Below are 18,084 nucleotides of genomic sequence, written 5' to 3'. Positions count from 1 at the left end.
ATGGTGAAAAGATTTGATTTCAGCAAACTCTTGCGTTGTAGTACCCTCCCTAGCTCATCTGGATCTTTTACTATTGAACACTGCTATGAAACCTAACTTACGAACACAAATGTAAATATTTCATGTGGCAAGATATCCCAATAGAGACTTCATTGTAGATTTTGTATTTTGGATGAAACAATTCGAAAAATGAGTTCTATTATGAAAAAATAAGTAATAAATCATTCTTAAGCGAATGCAATTGTAGTACCAGCAGGCCTGTGTAACTGTTTTTATACCTTAAGTTCTCCAACCTATTTATGTAATTGAGCTATATGGATTGAAAATGTCTGTACAGTTTAAGTTTATCTATACAGACGGTGTAAAATTTACTGTTCAATATTAGTATGGTGCAAGTCCAACCAGAATGGAATTGTGAAATTTGGCTGAGCGTAATCTTTGTATAAATTTCTTTTTCTGTATGTTTGTATATTTCTCTATCTGCCAGCAGGACATATTAAGAATGAAATGAATTACAGATCTGAAATTTTTGCATGCAACCTCAGCAAAGCCTGTTTTCGCGACGTGTGTGGCATATTCCTACCTTGTAATAAGACCTATTTATCCCCGAAAACATACCTGTTACTATTAATAGTGTTTTGCTTTTCACTCTTCACTGGTTGATTGAGCAATAAAGGTTAACATTTATTCCAATTTCATCACAAAAGAGTGTTACAGAGATTGGTATATGAAGAGGGACTAAGGGACCGCCTTGACCCAGTCAATCTCCAGGGAGGAGGTCCCTGCCTGCTTCACCGGGAGATAGACCCCCACCGTAGATCTGGAACTCGAAGTTGGTGATCTGACTTTTGTCTAGCGGCGCCGACTGATTCTGCTTCTTGCCGCGATAATACGGTTCAAATCCGGCCAGAGGCAGGTCCACAGTTTCAAACTTTCTGTTAGGTGCCTGGAAAACAGGTATTTAATTAAACTTTGAGATGAGGTCCCACCCCCCACCCACCCACCAATATCAGCTGTGCTTGCTAGTACATGACTCTTAATAAGCAGCACGAGAATACCAATCTGGTGGCAGATGCTAGGCTTATTTGCATATGGTGTCCAATATGGGAACTTACTGTCCCAATCAACATAAACATTTAATTTATTTTAATGTTCAAAATATCAACTCACTAACACACTGTTTTTTCAATATAGCCTATCTTTCAAGAAGAACTAAAATATTAAAAATTCACACGAGCATTAATCCATTTCAAAAACAGTGCAAACAAACCACTTAAAATTATGATCAAGATTATTATGATGATGACAGTTATATTAATTTAAAACCAAAATATGTGTTTAAAATTAAGTAAAAAATAATGAATAAAGTAGATAAGTTAATTCATTCAATATAATTCCATACAGGAGTTTTTGTAAAAATTGACTGTAGTACTTTGTAGTACATTAACTTAACAAACAAATTACTTTTATATCATAATAAGAAAAGTAAAAACATTGTTATATAATTTGAAAAAAAACTATGTCAATGATATTTTTATGAAAAAAACAATAAAGGTCATATATTTTTATTTACCTTTTCAGAGCCAAAGTAACTTTTTAGATATAGGTTAAATTTTAATTATCCTACATTTAACACAAAGTGCGTAAAACTATTGATTGTATGGGAATAATCAATAACCATATGTTTCCATATGTGTTCGTTCAGGCTACCAGAACCTGCGCTCGCCGCCATGAAGAGTTTCTTGGTTCTATTACATCTTTCACCAACAGTCAAGCAGTTTTTGTTTTCTATGAACTTGATATCACCCAAAGAATCATGTTGTGATTTAATGGTAACAGGTTTACAGCTTTATATTAGCAAATGATGAAATAGGGGGCTCAACTACTGAAGCTACTACACTACAAACTGGCAGTGAATCTTTATTACCACCAAATATCACTTCCACACTAATGTACTTCTTCAATATATCATACCCAATTATTAAATCTACAGAATTACATTTACAGAATTAAAAGTCTGACAAGAGAAAGAGTTTTATATCACGATATTTAAGTTCGAATAAGGCGAGCTATATCATACAGTTTACCAGTAATTTTTGAAGTAACTGATATTGATGTCAAAGATACTGTTTCAGTTGAAGGAAACATCTGTAACCCTAGTTTTGTTGTAGTGCTCTCATTCAACAAAACTTAAAGAACTTCTCATGTGTATCAATTAGAGTAAAAACCAGTTTACCATTAACTGTTGCTGGTACAGAGCAGCTAAATAACTGGAGCTAAAGGGGTATTATATGCCAAATGAGACCCCCCACCCATATAATCTTTAATGTAAACGTTACTGACTGTTGGAAGTAATTGTATGTAAAGCATAACATACTCTCTATCCTTGTATATCTACTTTTTAAGTGTTGATGTTTGTTAAAACAAATTAGAATTGTTTAAACTTAAGACTACTCTAGACATCGAGACCTTAGTTAGGCTGCCTATAACCCAGCACACCCACTCTTATACTGGTGTTAAACTGTTTAACAAACTGCCTATGCCTGCAAAAAAATTATATTTGTAAAAACCTTCAAGAATGTTGTAATGAAATAATTACAACAAAAACTGTTTTATAGTGTGGTGGAAATACTACAGTGTAGCATAGACAATTTTCCCTTTTAGATTTAATTTAATCTATTTTGACTTTTACTCCTTAACATAAATGTCAAATATTATATTCTGTGTGGTAGTAGGTATTCTATATGATCATTTTATACAGTGTATATGTATAACACATAACCCTTTTGACCTTAGGACTTGACATTACAATCATTACAGATGACACTAAAGATTTTTTATTCTTGCTTTTTGCTAGTCCACCTACAAAAATGGCCACTCAACATATTTATAAACTTGACCTACTTTTGTATTGATCAGTGGACGTAGATACCTTGAAAAAATGTCCAATTGTTTTCCACAAGCATTGCAAGTTTTATTCCTAGCAGAGCACTTTTTAATCCATTAACATTTACATCCAAACTCGGAAACACATGGAAACTCGCTATTGTTTGCCCACTTCAAAAATGTTCATGCCCTGGTGACCCCTCAGACTTCAGACCTATTAGCATTCTATCAGCTTTATCTAAATGCTTTGAGAGAGTGGTGCATCAACAAGTATGTTTTCTTTCTCGAATCCAATAAACTTTTGTCCAACTTTCAATCAGGATTTCGTACTAATCACAGTACAACGAGTGCTCTTTTAAAAAATCACTGAAGATATACGTTCGGCAATGGACAAAAGGCTTGTTACTATTTTAACGCTTTTTGATTTTTCTAAGGCTTTTGACTGCGTTTACCACCCATTGCTTCTTTTGAAATTGTCTAAAATCGGATTCTCTGATGGCTGTGTGGAGTGGTTTGGGTCGTATCTGTCGGGTCGTCAGCAGTGTGTTAGGTCTAACGACAAAGACTCCTACTGGAAACCTGTGAATCGAGGGGTGCCACAGGGCTCTGTCCTTGGCCCTCTTCTTTTTTCAATTTACATCGACGATTTGACTGCTATGATCAAACACTCATTTTTTCACCTGTATGCCGACGATTTACAAATTTACAGCCACTTTTCCATTTCGAACTATCTAAACATTGTTGCTGACATGAACACTGACATTGACGCTATTGCAACATGGGCCTTCAAACACGGACTGAAACTTAACGAAAGCAAGACTCAAACTATTCTTATTGGAACTTCCAGACTTCTGAGCGGTATCGACTTGAACAACACTCCTACACTCATATTGAACGAACGGTCATCCTCTTTCATACAGTGACAAGGTCAAAAATCTTGGACTGACTATTACAAAAACTCTTAGTTGGGCCGATAATGTTACTGAGACTTGTGGCAGGGTGTTTGCTGGTATTCATAGTCTTAAGCAATTTGCTATTTATTTACCTTTGAATTTGAAAGTAATGCTAGTGAAGACCCTGATTTTCTGCCATTTCAATTACTGTAACGAAGTTATAAATGACATGACGGTTGAGCTTTCGGACAGATTACAACGTGCTCAAAATTATTGTGTTCGCTTTATCTTCAACCTCAGACGATATGACCATATAACACCCTTCATCAATCAGTTACATCTGTTAAAGTTGAATCTACTCCGTCAGTTCCACATTCTCAGCATGTTACATTCTATTTTGTATAACGATTATTCCCCTTCCTATCTGTCTGAACGCTTTTCTTTCATTTCTGAAACAAGCAATTGGAATACTCGACGTGGAGCCTCTCTGTTATCTATTCCTGTTCATAGATCCTCTATTTACAGTAAATCATTCACAGTCTCTGCTTGTCGACTTTGGAATAATCTCCCGGATCATATTAGAGGTATTCGTGGTCGGGAACGGTTTCGGGGGGTGCTTAGGGACCATCTGTTTTGGACCTCGACGGGTTGACGATATCGTGGCATAGGGTATGGGACGATGGCTTTGTATGAATGAATGGTGATGGATGAATGTCTGTTAACTTCCTTGTAAGTTTTATTCTATGTATTTATTTTTAGTTTCATAGAAAACCTTTGTTTCATTTTATTACTTTATATAAATAGAGATTATAATTTTTGATTGTAAAATAGTAATGTAAACTGTATTGTGGCTCTTGTTTTACAGTAATAGTAGAGTTTATTAATTTGTGGTTAGGTGTAAGAGAGGACTTAATAGTCCTAACCTCGCCAATTGAATATGTTTTATGTTTTACGTTGTATTCAATAAAGTCATTTTTCATTTCATTTCATTTCATTTCATCCACACAGTTCATTAATGGCTGATAATTCTGGTTTCGAAGTCTCTTCACTTTGAAGTTTGACTGAACATGTCTGAGGTGATAAACTATTGACAAGATGTGGTAGGGAGCTAAACTCAAAATTCAATTCAATCAATCAATCAATCAATCAACCGTTCCTATCATAGCTACATTATGTGTATAAAACTCGGTTGCTCCACCCTGCTTAGAGATTGTGTCTATCACACTGTAGTGCACTCAATTGTGTAACTAATGAGACAATGAGACTACCACTTCACCTATTTACAGATATATATGATGTCGAAATGATGTAAATGCTTCATTTAGAGCTTCTTCGTCGTCGACTTTCTTTGGATCTCTTTAGACGAACATGACTCCAGATTCCATGAGTCAAGGCTGACAGTGCCAGATATCAAACGCTGCAATAAAAGGAAGGTGAATTGGAGCTAAGCTCAACATTCAAATGAATCTCTGACTCTGACAAATGTCACTTCTGCAGGGAGTCCGGGAAAACTGCTAAGCACATTTTTGTGACTGCAAAGCGACTGCCCTCACACCTGTACAAGGCATTTCTAAAAAAATGCTAAGATAGGATTTTAGTTCCTGGGGATGTGTTGAGCCTCAAGATGACCTGGGTTGTTTAGATTTCAAGATTAAATCACAATAGATCCTCAGCGTCCCAATGACAGGTGGTATTATCTTGCTTTTTCAACTTCACAGTATCTTACAACTGCACTAGATAAAGCATACCCATAGAAAATGTCTAAATCAAACCAATCCAGGAGAAATCAAATTATTTACAATAAGGAAACTACACAATTACTTTATAAATGCTCAGAATAGGTTCAAGTTAAACAGGAAAAATGGAAGACAAAAATGAAACATTCCAAAAAAAGATGACATATACTCTACAGCTCAGGTAATTAAGAAAGGAAGCAAATGCAGAGTATACGAGAGTGGTCTGAAAAATATCCGATCAAACAAAGATACAAGACATTTTTTCTGAATTTTATTTTAATTGTTCAACATAGTCTCCTTGTAACTCTACACACTTCTCCCAGCGATGCTACAATCTCTGTAACCGTCTCCTAAGCTCTTATGGCTACATTTAAATTCAGCAGCCCAAAATTTCACTGTGGCAAATAATGGTGTAAAATCCCCATTTCATCTTTGACTTGTGAAGGCGTATTGCCTTACAAAAACAAATATTTAATGACAGCTCGATACTCGATTTTTCCATTTTCACAAAAAAAACTGACATCAACTTACTCAAACAACTATTACATAAAACCTGTGTGTCCTAAATGGCTGAAACTTTGTAGAGTAACTATCAACAGATGAACAATGAAATTCAGTAGCTTTTGTTTCCGTGTGCTGCCATCTTCACGTTGGGGTCAGAAACTTTTCAGACCACCCTCGTATAAACCAAGCAAACAACAGGACAAAGGCAATCTAAAAGTTAATAAATAACGAACAAGCTGTAAAATGTGGATCCAATTCAGATCTGTCTTAATTGAAAATCTAAAGAGCTGATGAAACCAACACTAGAAAAATTTGGTGACTACCTCCACACCTTTTTCTGAACATCACTGATGGCACTAACACAAAATCAAATATCACTGAATAACACCTATCATCCCCCATACAGGATAGAAACAACTGTAACAGAAATAACTCCAAGAAAGAGATGAAATGACAAATCCTATCAATTAACCCTAGAAGTGTGGAACCAGCATATTTTATGTCGGTTGTAATTTATGTGTGTTGTGCGGAACCAGCATATTGTATGTCGGTTCAGTTTTTCATTAAAAATAATTATTTATCTTCAAAAGATCACCATGTTTTTGGTATCATTGAAATTGTGAGATTCCATTCTACAATTTTCATATAAACCTTTTTTTTTCTAACTTCAATATTACGGTCGTGGTGAAATGTTTTCTGAAGAAGTCAACATTTGAGTTGAATTTCGCGGGTGGCCGGGTCAAAGAAATACGTCATTTTCAACCAATCACAGCAAGTTACGTATTGCTTGCAAACAGTGCTGCCATATGTCAATAGACGCGGAATGAAATATTCTTTCTTCCAGTGCAAACAGAAAGTTATTACAACGAATAGTTGATTTACTATGAATATTCTAAAAAGGGACAATTCTAAAGTTGTAAACCAGCATATTTTATGCTGGTTAGTATAATAACATTCACACAGTTATTTATTGTCAATAAAGAAAATTAAAAAAAAAAAACAGTGTAAAGTGAAAGAAACGATTTACCGGTACAATCTTTCAGCAGTAAATTTAGTTCAGTAGGTTTCCGGCAGTGCGAAACGAAAGAGATGAATCACGGCGTCGCATTAAGACCAACCCAACCCATCCCTGTCGGCCATTGTTGATCATTTTATTTCACCACAAGCTTATTGTTTTACAGATTTTCATAATTTAGGTCTCTATTTTTTTCAGGTTGAAATACTCTACTGCATAAATTCATATGAAATGACAAAAAAAATTATAAAACAATGTTATTTTGAACTATAATATCTATTGTTTATATATTGTCAAAAAATTTTACAATGCAAGGTTTTACAATATTTGACGCACAACATTTATTTTTTACTCAATTTCAAAAATTATTGAGTGTATTTCTTTCAAACATTATGTGCTAACATAATATAACAAGTAAAAAAATTTAAAAATTTTTTCATATTTTTTTTAGATTGCAAACCAGATTATTTTTTAATGAGTAAATACTTCAACGTGCGACTGTTAACAAAAATGTCATAACTCAGTTCCTTCTTAAAGTATTTAACCATAACTTATATTTTATTTTAGCCAAACAAACATACTTACTAACGGTATATTCAAAAATTACATAAACATAAAGTATAAGTGAAAATTTTTAGCTTGTTTCTGAATTTTGTTACAAAGTATTTTCATTTTCCAAAAGATTTTTTTTTTTAAGCTTATAATAAAATAACAGTTTATTTTTGTTGTTGTTTACTTTTAGTGTTTTCAAATAGCATGTATAATTTACAATAGAAAACTGTTTTTCATATAAATATATAGTCACATTTGGAAGTAAAAAAAAAATGGAATGAAAATCCCAAACCCTTGTACATTTTTGTACATTTTTGCTTTTGTAAAAAAATGGCAAAATTACAATTTTTGTTTAATAGACATTTTTAATATATTTTCTAATTTGGCATAAAATTCTATACATTTTATACATTTAACATTTTGACCTTACTGTAATATTTCAATACCTTACAGAGGTCCAAACTTGAAATGTTCATATAAAACTTTTTGCAATTTCTCATTATTTTCATGAAAATATACACTAAATCAAAGAATATCAAAACAATTATTCCTATTTCAAATAGTAAAACTTCTGAGAAGAAAAAACGATATATAACAATATATGTTTTTCTTGATATTAAGTATTTTTTTACGAATTTTTAAAAAACCCTTGCAACACGTCAAAAATGGACTGACGTTTTATCTTTGGTAACATGGACACACTTCTAGGGTTAAGAACACCCTCTGGACTGGTCAACATGTCTTCCAAAATCATTAAATTTTGCGAAGAAGGATAATTTAAAGTCCCACATTATATATCACCAACCGTTCTTTCGGACAAGACATATTCCCCAGAAAAACTAAGTAGCTAAAATGTACTCGGAGTATAAACAAATGGACAAGGAGAAACCTACTAATAACTTAGTCTAACATATGACACAGCTATCAACTGTCTAAAAATTAATCAAAAAGATTGTTCTATCCAGACTTCAAAAAAAGATAATATTCTATTATCACTAAAAAATATTTAGTGCATCATATCAATGGAAGCTTTCAAAGTGATATAAAACTTAGTAGTTATTTTAATAAAGAATGTTAGAATCAAGTTTGTATGACATATTTATTGACTTCAAAGAAACGTTTCAAAACTTACAATAACTGTTTTTGTTCTAATTCCAATAAGGAACAGTTTAAGATGGCTGATGTTATTATATGAAGCCACACACCAATATTAAGATATGAAGACAATAACAAGAAAATAATTCAATAAAGAACCTATATTCGTTGTTTTATATTAGTCTTTTCCAAACAGTCAATCAGGGATTATATTGTGTTTCTTACCTGAAACATCTGTTCATAGGAAGGGAACGGTTCAGTGTTCTCATTTTTATGCCTCAGCACAACTTTATATCCGTAGTTCTCACCCTGACCTCGACAGTGGAGCCGGAGAGTGTTGTAGTCACTCAGGTCTAACTCTGTATCAGTCCGGAACCCAGCAAACCCTGCCCCATTGGGCTGAGGATTGAGCATAGTGAAGAGCACTCCTCGCTGGAACCTCTGTGTCTTCTGCAGAACCAATACTGCCTTAGACATGCCTACTTCCCTCACAACATCTGACATTTCTGACCACCCATGCAAGTTCGGTAGTTTGGTGAAGTCAAACAGTACAAACTCCTCCATAGCTTCTCTGAAACATAAAAGTATTTTTTTTTTTCAAGACAAAAACTAGTCTAATAAAAGAAACCAGATAAAACATTGTATATGTCTTCTATGAAGAAAGTCATACATTTTAACTCCTTATTAAAGGAATAGTAAAAATAAATCATCAATACAAAACAAGTCTTTTAAAATTGAATAAGTTTTAAAATCTTCACAAGACGTCAAACCTTTAATGAATGTTTAGTACTTGAAAGTAATAAAACAAATGTAAATCTGCAAGCGTAATAAAGTTGAACGACAAAAGGTTAAATCTGAAATGGAACCAAATGAATTCAACACATATTTTTTTGTTGAAGATGGAGCTTGTATTGGCTACAATTAACTTTATTACATTGAAAACAATACTTAAAACTTTTATTTTTGTGAGGCCTTTTGATAGCAAGGCTATCTTTGTCAGACACATCACAAAAATGACATTAATGCTGCTTATGATCGTAATAGTCATAACGTTTCCTTCTAGTAAATATTCTTAGACTATGTGAACACTGTCAATTTTGTACCACTAAAGCTTTTTTACCACAGCTTATTGGAAGCGAATTTTTAACCTTGTTTATATTGGTTTCTAATAATTTTGAAAAGACAGAATAATGTCTACAATTTTCTGCAGAATTTAAATCTTTGTTTCAAAATATTAGTTTATTTTGGCTACCTTAAGGTGGTCAAGGAAGACATCCTGATTCAGGGAATCATTTGCCATAGAAGCAAGAAGTTTAGATAGCATATAAATGTATTGTTTTAAAATCCTGGGAGATACTTCATCTAGACTTAGGGATTTCTTTGATTTAAATTTACTAATCACTTACTATTTCTGCATTAGAAAATGTTTCACACCAGTTAAATATTAAATTAAAAATTGTTAAATCATTTATAAATTACTGATTTGTCTACACATCTTAATACTTACAGACCCATAGAATGAAATGGAATTGTTCTTTGAAAGAGATTTACAAGTTATATTACTATTAATGATTTTCTATACTGCTTATATTTTTTATTTATTAGAATCAGAATTTATCAATACTACTTACTGTGTAGAGGCATGAAAGTGGTGAAATAGTTCTGCTGATAGATCATTGGTTGCTGCGTAAAATATGTGATGTTTGATGATAGAAAATGTGGAATTATTTAGTGAGGAGCAATGGTTAGTGGCTATCGATCTTAATATATTACGATATCTTACTCTATTTCCAAGATTGACAGATCGAGTGAGCCAAAACATGTTTTCCAGTATTGTTTATGTGCAATCAATGTTTTGTACAATGTATACGTTACAATAAAGTGGTGTCAATAAAGTTGCAGAACTGAATATCTTCAACAGCCTCTTTTATTACCCTATTTGCCTTTCCTACACTGTCGAGGGAGGGCTGATCTACTCTTAGAGGAAAGCCAATCATTCAGAAAATCATTTTAAGGGTGATTATGAATGGCAATTCGTTTAGTCCTAGAAAAGATACTAAAATTAAAAATTATCAGATACACTAACACCAGTTCCCATGATTATTGTGGGTGAAGCCCTCAGTCAGCTTCCACGTAGTTGTTGGCCACATAATAAATAGGAGCCCCAGAGCTGCTAACCGTCACCTTACAGCCACTGTCCAGCTTGCCCTCAAACATTGGTCCAAGTTCCAACCGTGACTGGCTGCTACTACTAAGATTTTTCCCAAAATTAACTTAAGGTGCTGTTTTTTGTTGATTGTTGCAAGTTTAGGATGGTCAACTTAAATTCAAAGTCACAGCTCTGACTGTAACATCATGTTCTTAAAATGTACCTATTTGGTCTTCAAGTGCTTAAAAAGAGTTACTTACAGAGAGTGTAAATGTTTAATGGCCTGGGATTGTATTACTGGTCAAATAAATCTATTGTTTTATTATCATTTTTGTAACATACACAGTAGATTGTTAGAGAGGGCTTCTTAGCCCTAACTTCGCCTGGTAAAATAAGACATCTTTACTTTACTTTAGTAGATCTTAAAGTAGTTCTTAAGAACCAAATAGTCTGAAGTAGTTGCTAACCACTGCCCACTCTACACAAGACACTAGAACTAACGTTCCTTGTAGATAAACAATGAATTTATTTTCTTTATTTACCTTATCCAACTATCACAATAGATCTTAAAACGGTTCTTAAAAATCATAAGTCTTAAGGTGTTGCTGATGACCACTGTGTACTTCACAGGATCATAGAAAACAGAGTTTGTTGAACATTTATGTTACTCCATTTGATTTGGCTGAGCTTTAGGGATATTTTTACATTGGTCTTATAGGTAACCATGAAAGCAATGACAAATTAGTAGAATAAATATATGTATAAAAAATCATAATATGAAGTTCAACATATGTCATTTTTATTAACAGAGGAAAAAGTAAAACAATAGAGTGGAAAGTCACTGTTATAAATAAATGAAAAGAATTGATTTGGCACATTCTTGTGTTGTAGTATTCTCCGTAGCTCACCGAAACTTTTATTATTTGAATACTGCTGAACACTTAATGAAGAAAAATGTGAATGTACCATGTGGCAAGATATCTCAAGAAAGATTTCTTGTGTAATTTTTTTGTGAAACCTCATTTCAACATAGATAAGAACGAGTTCTGTGACGTTACATGTCTAACCATAGAATTTGGCGGAGCGTTATTAAAGCCTATCACACAGGACACTGACATAATTTTTTTTTGTCTTGTGGGAGACTGTTAAAACATGAAAATAGATACTATTTGAAATTTTGTAATCAACTTCAGCAAAGCCTGTAACGCAACATGTGATGTGGTGTACACAATTTGCCTTGTAGGTGATTGGCAAATTAATCTAAATTTTATTGGTGGTAAAGAACTGAGCATATCTGATTATGCTGAACTGCTGGGATGGGCGATAACATAGACTTTCTGAAAAATTATCTAAGGATAAAATTTTGTTCTTAGATGTCTCTTAAGTTTAATAACAAGGACCTGATAAATTATTTATTACTCCCTGTTCACATATCAAGTGTTTTAATTTATAATATTCCTAGGAAGGTGTAACCATAATTCAACAAAAATTTCACCTTAAAAAAACATAGTACTCAGAGACCTCTATGTATCTGTGATTTCAGTCTTGTTTACCACTTCATATGTGTTTTTTACACATATTTTATTGATTAATTTTTCATAATCCTGATTGTTAACATTTTGTTGAAGAGTTTAACAGAATAGAAAGATATAGTTATCCATTTAGTTTAAGTGAAGAAAATACAGTTTGTGTTTTTGTATCTGAAGATTCCAAAATTATAGTTATCCTACCTAGAATATTGTGATTAGGTGAGTTTTAGTATTCTTTAGCTGACTCAGGCATTCGCGATCAGACATTAATGAAAAATTGACATAGATTTTACAAGTTTAAAAAATTGGACAACTTTAAAAATGAGTGTCAATGGGACTCTAATACTGATAGGGAAGTCTTTTGGGAGTAGTCACCACAGACTCTCTATGGCCTCTTCCATCCTTAGATATTTATACATGTTTATTTTAATAGGACCAGTACAAAGTAATTGTATACGAACTCCCTGTCATGTTATTTGGTAGGGTTTTTCTGACTCCCCCAAAGTTGGATCAGAAGATGAAAAAATTATTTGTGCGTTTATTCGAAAATCGTTATAAAACACTATTATCTGACTTTTTAAAAATATTTGGTAAAAATTTTACAACTTTATAAAATGTGAAAATCCTCAAAAGGAATGCGAGTTTTTTTAAATTTAAACAAAAATGGATCTTGGGAATTGGGTTAAAACCACAGGGTAATTCTCTACAATTACTGTAACAACTTCCAATTCTTTTACTATTTAAATATATTTAAAATTAATTTTGTAATAACATTTTAAATGATTAGTGGTGCTGGAAAAATGAAATAAATGAAAAAAAAAATTCTAAATATTAACTGAATATGACATGGTAAATTAAATCCTCTGTCACCATCACCTATTTATTTGTTATTAGCCTACGCGATTCAATTTTTTTATATTCTCTACAATTTCAATCAACTTAAATTTCTTTAATATTGAAATAAGAAACCGTTTTTTTAATTACATCTGAGATGAAAATGGGTGTTGTTAAGACAAAATATGTATCTACAGCAGGAGGCGTGTAGCTGGACACTGCCACCGCTTACCTTTCCTGATTGCTAACACAGACCTGCTTCTACAATGACTCGGTATCCTTTATAGTGTTGAAGTAATCCTATTTACAGAAGGAGGCATGTAGCTGTGTCCACAACCTTGGAGAGATAGAGAGAGATAGGGTAGAGGCAAGATATGACATAGGGGAGAAATATGTGTACATGTAAATATAGACTAGGCACAGCGACCCCTTACCACTTACCTTCACCGATTGCTTAAACAAGCCTGCACAAGTAATAAGCTTTGACCTTTAATGACTCAATATCCGTGCTAATGTGATCTGACATCAGAAAATTTCAACGATCCGGAACATGACCTGAGGTCGGAAAAGTACAGATCGGAAATGTCTCTAGCCATTAGTGCGGGTATCAGTGCCACTCCACTCTTCTGGCCAAAAAAGAAAATGATACCTCAAGATAATACTCTAATTCAACCTCAGATCACATGAGCACTCTTAACTTTGTATATTTTATAATACATATGTATGTATCTACCTACTTATACAGCCTAATAACAATTTATTTAACTTAAAATATGACTAACTTATTGATAACCTATAATAATGTATAATGTAAGCTATAAACAAGAATTCACTATATTTTGGAGAATTTGAATATGGTGATGAATATGAGATTGAAAGTTGAGATGTTGATTGTTAAAAGTTGCGAGCAGTCAAGATGTTGAGGAGTGGAATATCGGCAGACTATAGCAGACTACCTTTGGGATTTTTTTTGTACCGCAGGGAAGTGTGCCGGTCTGTGGAAAATCTTTTCCTTCATTTCACAATTAGCTCACTGCTGGGCAAGATGTAACTATTGTAAGCATCTCTGATATGTAGGTTCAGGCTAAAGTTAGTTTTGTTATTTGTAATGCCCTTTTGAAATTACTTTTGTTATTGTAATGTGTTGTTCTAGCTATTAATGTACTATAATTCTTTTTGCGTACAATTATTGTATAAAGATTGGGTAAATCTTTAGATAATAACAATAGAATAACGAGTGTAGGCTGCTTATTAAAGTCTCTCCTATTATTTGTTATTACGTGACACAGGTAGATAGGTATGTATGTATTATTAATTAGAAAGGAAATTTAATTTAATTTTTACAAGCGCTTACATGATTGCCGTTGGAGTATAAAATAAAATCTGAGCTTAAATTTAGGTATTACCTGGAAGAATGTTTATCTTTTTCTGCCAGAAGAGTGGACTGGTGCCGACGGCGCCACTGAAGCCGACACTGATGGGCAGGGGCATTTCTGATTGGTACTTTTCTGACTTCAGATCACATTCAACAATCTGGCATGGGAAAGTACCAATCAGAAATGACCCTGGCCATCACATTGTTACCCACACTATGGTAGAAAGACATACATTCCTCATATTAGTACCTACATTCAATCTCAAAAAACATAAGCGCCCGTTGAGATTGAATTAAATTTGTTCTATCTATAATACATATGTACTTAATTATGTATAGATCACTTAATAACAAACTGTAAGCCTAGATAGAGGTAGGGTACGATAAGCGGATCCGGTTTTTTATATCGAAATTGGCAAACGGTATTACTCAATTATAACCATCGATATAATCAATCAATACTAATTAATTATTTTGAACAATTAACTTAAATAATCTATATCTACAGCTGTAAACACTTTCAAGTAATACACGTAAGGTAATATTTAAATTTTACATAAGTAACATTTGATTATTAAGAATGGCAGTCAATTTTAGAAAACTACACAACATTGCTTTGAATGATGACAATACATGTTTTTCGTAGCTTCAACATGTAGGACTCGTACTGAAAAAACCCATTATGTGAAATTTGTGGGAAAGAAACAAATGTAACTGTGAGAGGAGTAAATATGGTCGTCTCCAGTTTTCCTAATTTTGGTTATAATAATTTGTTTGATCACTGTTAGTATTAAATTCACATTTTAATTTAAAACATATGTTTGTTGTTGCGGACTACAGACACTTTTATTATTAGGTATCGATGATTACGTTCTTCGATATAAAAAACCCGGTCCGCTTATTGTAGCCTACCCCTAGATAGGGACAGAGGATTTCTTTGCATAATTTGATATTAATACATTTTTTTATTTCATCTTTCTAACATCTGTACTCATCTAAAATGTTGGTACTTTGGGATTATACCGACCACACCCAGACATGAATCGTTATTTCACATTTCGTTTCTACTGATTACTAGATTAGCGTAGAACAATATTTCGTCAATATAAAACAGGAATTGTCTTATCGCAAACACCTCCCATCCTCAGACAGAGGTCAAAGTCGAGCGTCTAGTAGATAACGTGATTGCAGAGTCTCGCCGCCCGTTCAGCTGGTGCATCGCTTTGTTGTACTTCCGTGTTTTACCTCTACATTTCTCCAAACACAAAAATTCAACAAAAACAAACATTTACCAAACTAAACTTTTTATTAAAAAAACACTCAAAACTTGTTTTTATTCTTGATCACATTCCGCCACCCAAAATGCGAGTGCCTCCGGCCATCAGCGCGGGCTTCGGCAGCACCTTCGGTGCTGCCCCGCGCTGATGTCGACGAAAGAAAAAACATCCCTCGAGATAGTACCTATCAGTAAAATATCAAATTCTAGAGGGGCTAATCAGAAATATAAATTGAATTGTAATGGAAAGGCAATGATGTACCGTGCAAATCACGTGATGCCGCGCGGCCTGCCGTAATCAGGATTCTCGAGAATGATAAGATAACAGCGACAACAATACCGATCACAATACCTGGAAATGCTTGTAAGTTTGTAATTTTGTAATTGAAGAGTTGTTTTTTTCGTTCTATCATGTTTGTTTCTATAAATTTCTATTTTTGTGTTCTTCATACTGGTGTGGTCGGTATAATCCCAAAGTACCAAAATGTTTTTAAACATTCACTTTGTAATATATTTAAACAGTAAAAAATGTAAAAAGTTGAGTGAGCAGAGTATCTCCCTCTGAATCTGGAGGTTTTCCAAACACTTTGTAAATTAAAATAAAATATAATTATAAAATTTAGCACATATTAATAAAGTTTTAGCCTGCCCCATGCATCATGCATGGTAGGCATACATGCATCAGTAGCCTATTAAATAAACATCCTCACCAATTGCAGATTAATTCAACAGTTTAGTTTTCAAATATCTTTTGCTCAACAACACTTTTTTCAATCTGGTTTTATAAACACAATCTACTGTTAGGCAACCTTATTTTTAAAAAGCATAGTATTTCTCATAAAATTTTAGTAAACCAAATCTTGGAGAATCTCAAAGTATGCAAAATTTTAAGCTATTAAATGTACCATAGCTGTAAAATATTCTTCAAGACTTTAAATAATACATTTAAAATAATAATGTATCTAGAACACAATCATAAATTCATTGATAACACACGCTCTGTGTTTATAACCTTTTCATTAATAGGTATCTCAATATTTACTCAAAACAAAATCATACATTGTGGAAGTATAAAAATTAAAACAGATTTCAATATTTTACTAGAATAAAGTGTAATTTCGCAAACGTTCTTTTAAATTAATAATTACTGCAACATTTATTTTGTTTACTATCATTCAGAAGTTTTACAGACGACGTCAGCAGTTTCCTAGTTTCTACTTTACATCTGTGTATTGGATTGTCAAGTTGGTGGACGTGCCAATAAACCTTTGGTTTACAAAGTGAACATTGTTTTTGAAAAAACAGTAATTATTTATTTCTGAATCTAATACAGTATAGATTAAATTTCCACCTGATTTAGGCATTTAAATTAACTAGAGAGTGTTAAATACATATTAAATTTAGAATTGTTTTATTTATTATGGAAGTAAATTAATAGTTGTATGTAATACATAATGAATTTACCTTTTTCTAATGACCTTGTCCTGGATAGCACTAGAATATGATATGATATATACGATCAAAATTATACCCGGTAGTTTACTACACATGTTTCTATTAAATTTCCAATCTATAAACTGCATTACCCACAATGGCACGTTACTGCCTCAACGGTAGTTGAAGGGCAAGGTCAAATTATTTGAGCGAGAGTGGTGAACGATGTTTCGTTAGCACTTATACGAGCACAAGATCAACAAACTCATCACCAACAATGCGTCTCCCTCTCAATCGACTCCCACTCCCATCAGCTAAATAATACTGTAGTGTTGAATTTGCTCCACTCTGTTTGTTTCGTTGAATGATAGAAGAGAAGGAGTATAAAAGTTTATTAAAGACAAACTATTTGTAGTGGTAATAACTTCAATCGAAAGTTATATTTTACCGGCAATTTCTTTCTCAATAACAAGTATGTCATAGAATTATTTCTTTTCTAAATGGCGTAGCATTCGAAAGATAATTTATTGCCATTGTAAGATACGAGTATTACGATTTAAATTTCCGTGCAACTTTCTATAATTATTTATTGGATAGTTCAAAGTATTTAATTAGCACTTAAATGATCTTCAGCTAGGGAGAGGAATCCTAAAGTCAAACACTGATAGCTTTTTCGTTGAGAGTATCTTATGTATAATATGAAGAAGTCATGTAATTTTGAAGCGTATGTCCACGTTCGTATCCTCTGTTTTACTCTTGGAAAATATAAATATCCGTAAACTAATAAATCTGTGAAATTCTCGCTG

General features: G+C 33.0%; 1 pseudogene; it reads right to left on the bottom strand.

Moving 5' to 3' along the window:
• Positions 1–659: 659 nt before the first annotated feature.
• On the bottom strand, positions 660–17,509 carry LOC124370142 (annotated as a pseudogene).
• Between the last annotated feature and the right edge of the window lie 575 nt (positions 17,510–18,084).

Source organism: Homalodisca vitripennis, unplaced genomic scaffold (genome assembly GCF_021130785.1).
Source record: "Homalodisca vitripennis isolate AUS2020 unplaced genomic scaffold, UT_GWSS_2.1 ScUCBcl_24;HRSCAF=613, whole genome shotgun sequence".
NCBI lineage: Eukaryota > Metazoa > Arthropoda > Insecta > Hemiptera > Cicadellidae > Homalodisca > Homalodisca vitripennis.
This window is presented reverse-complemented; position numbering and strand designations above follow the sequence as displayed.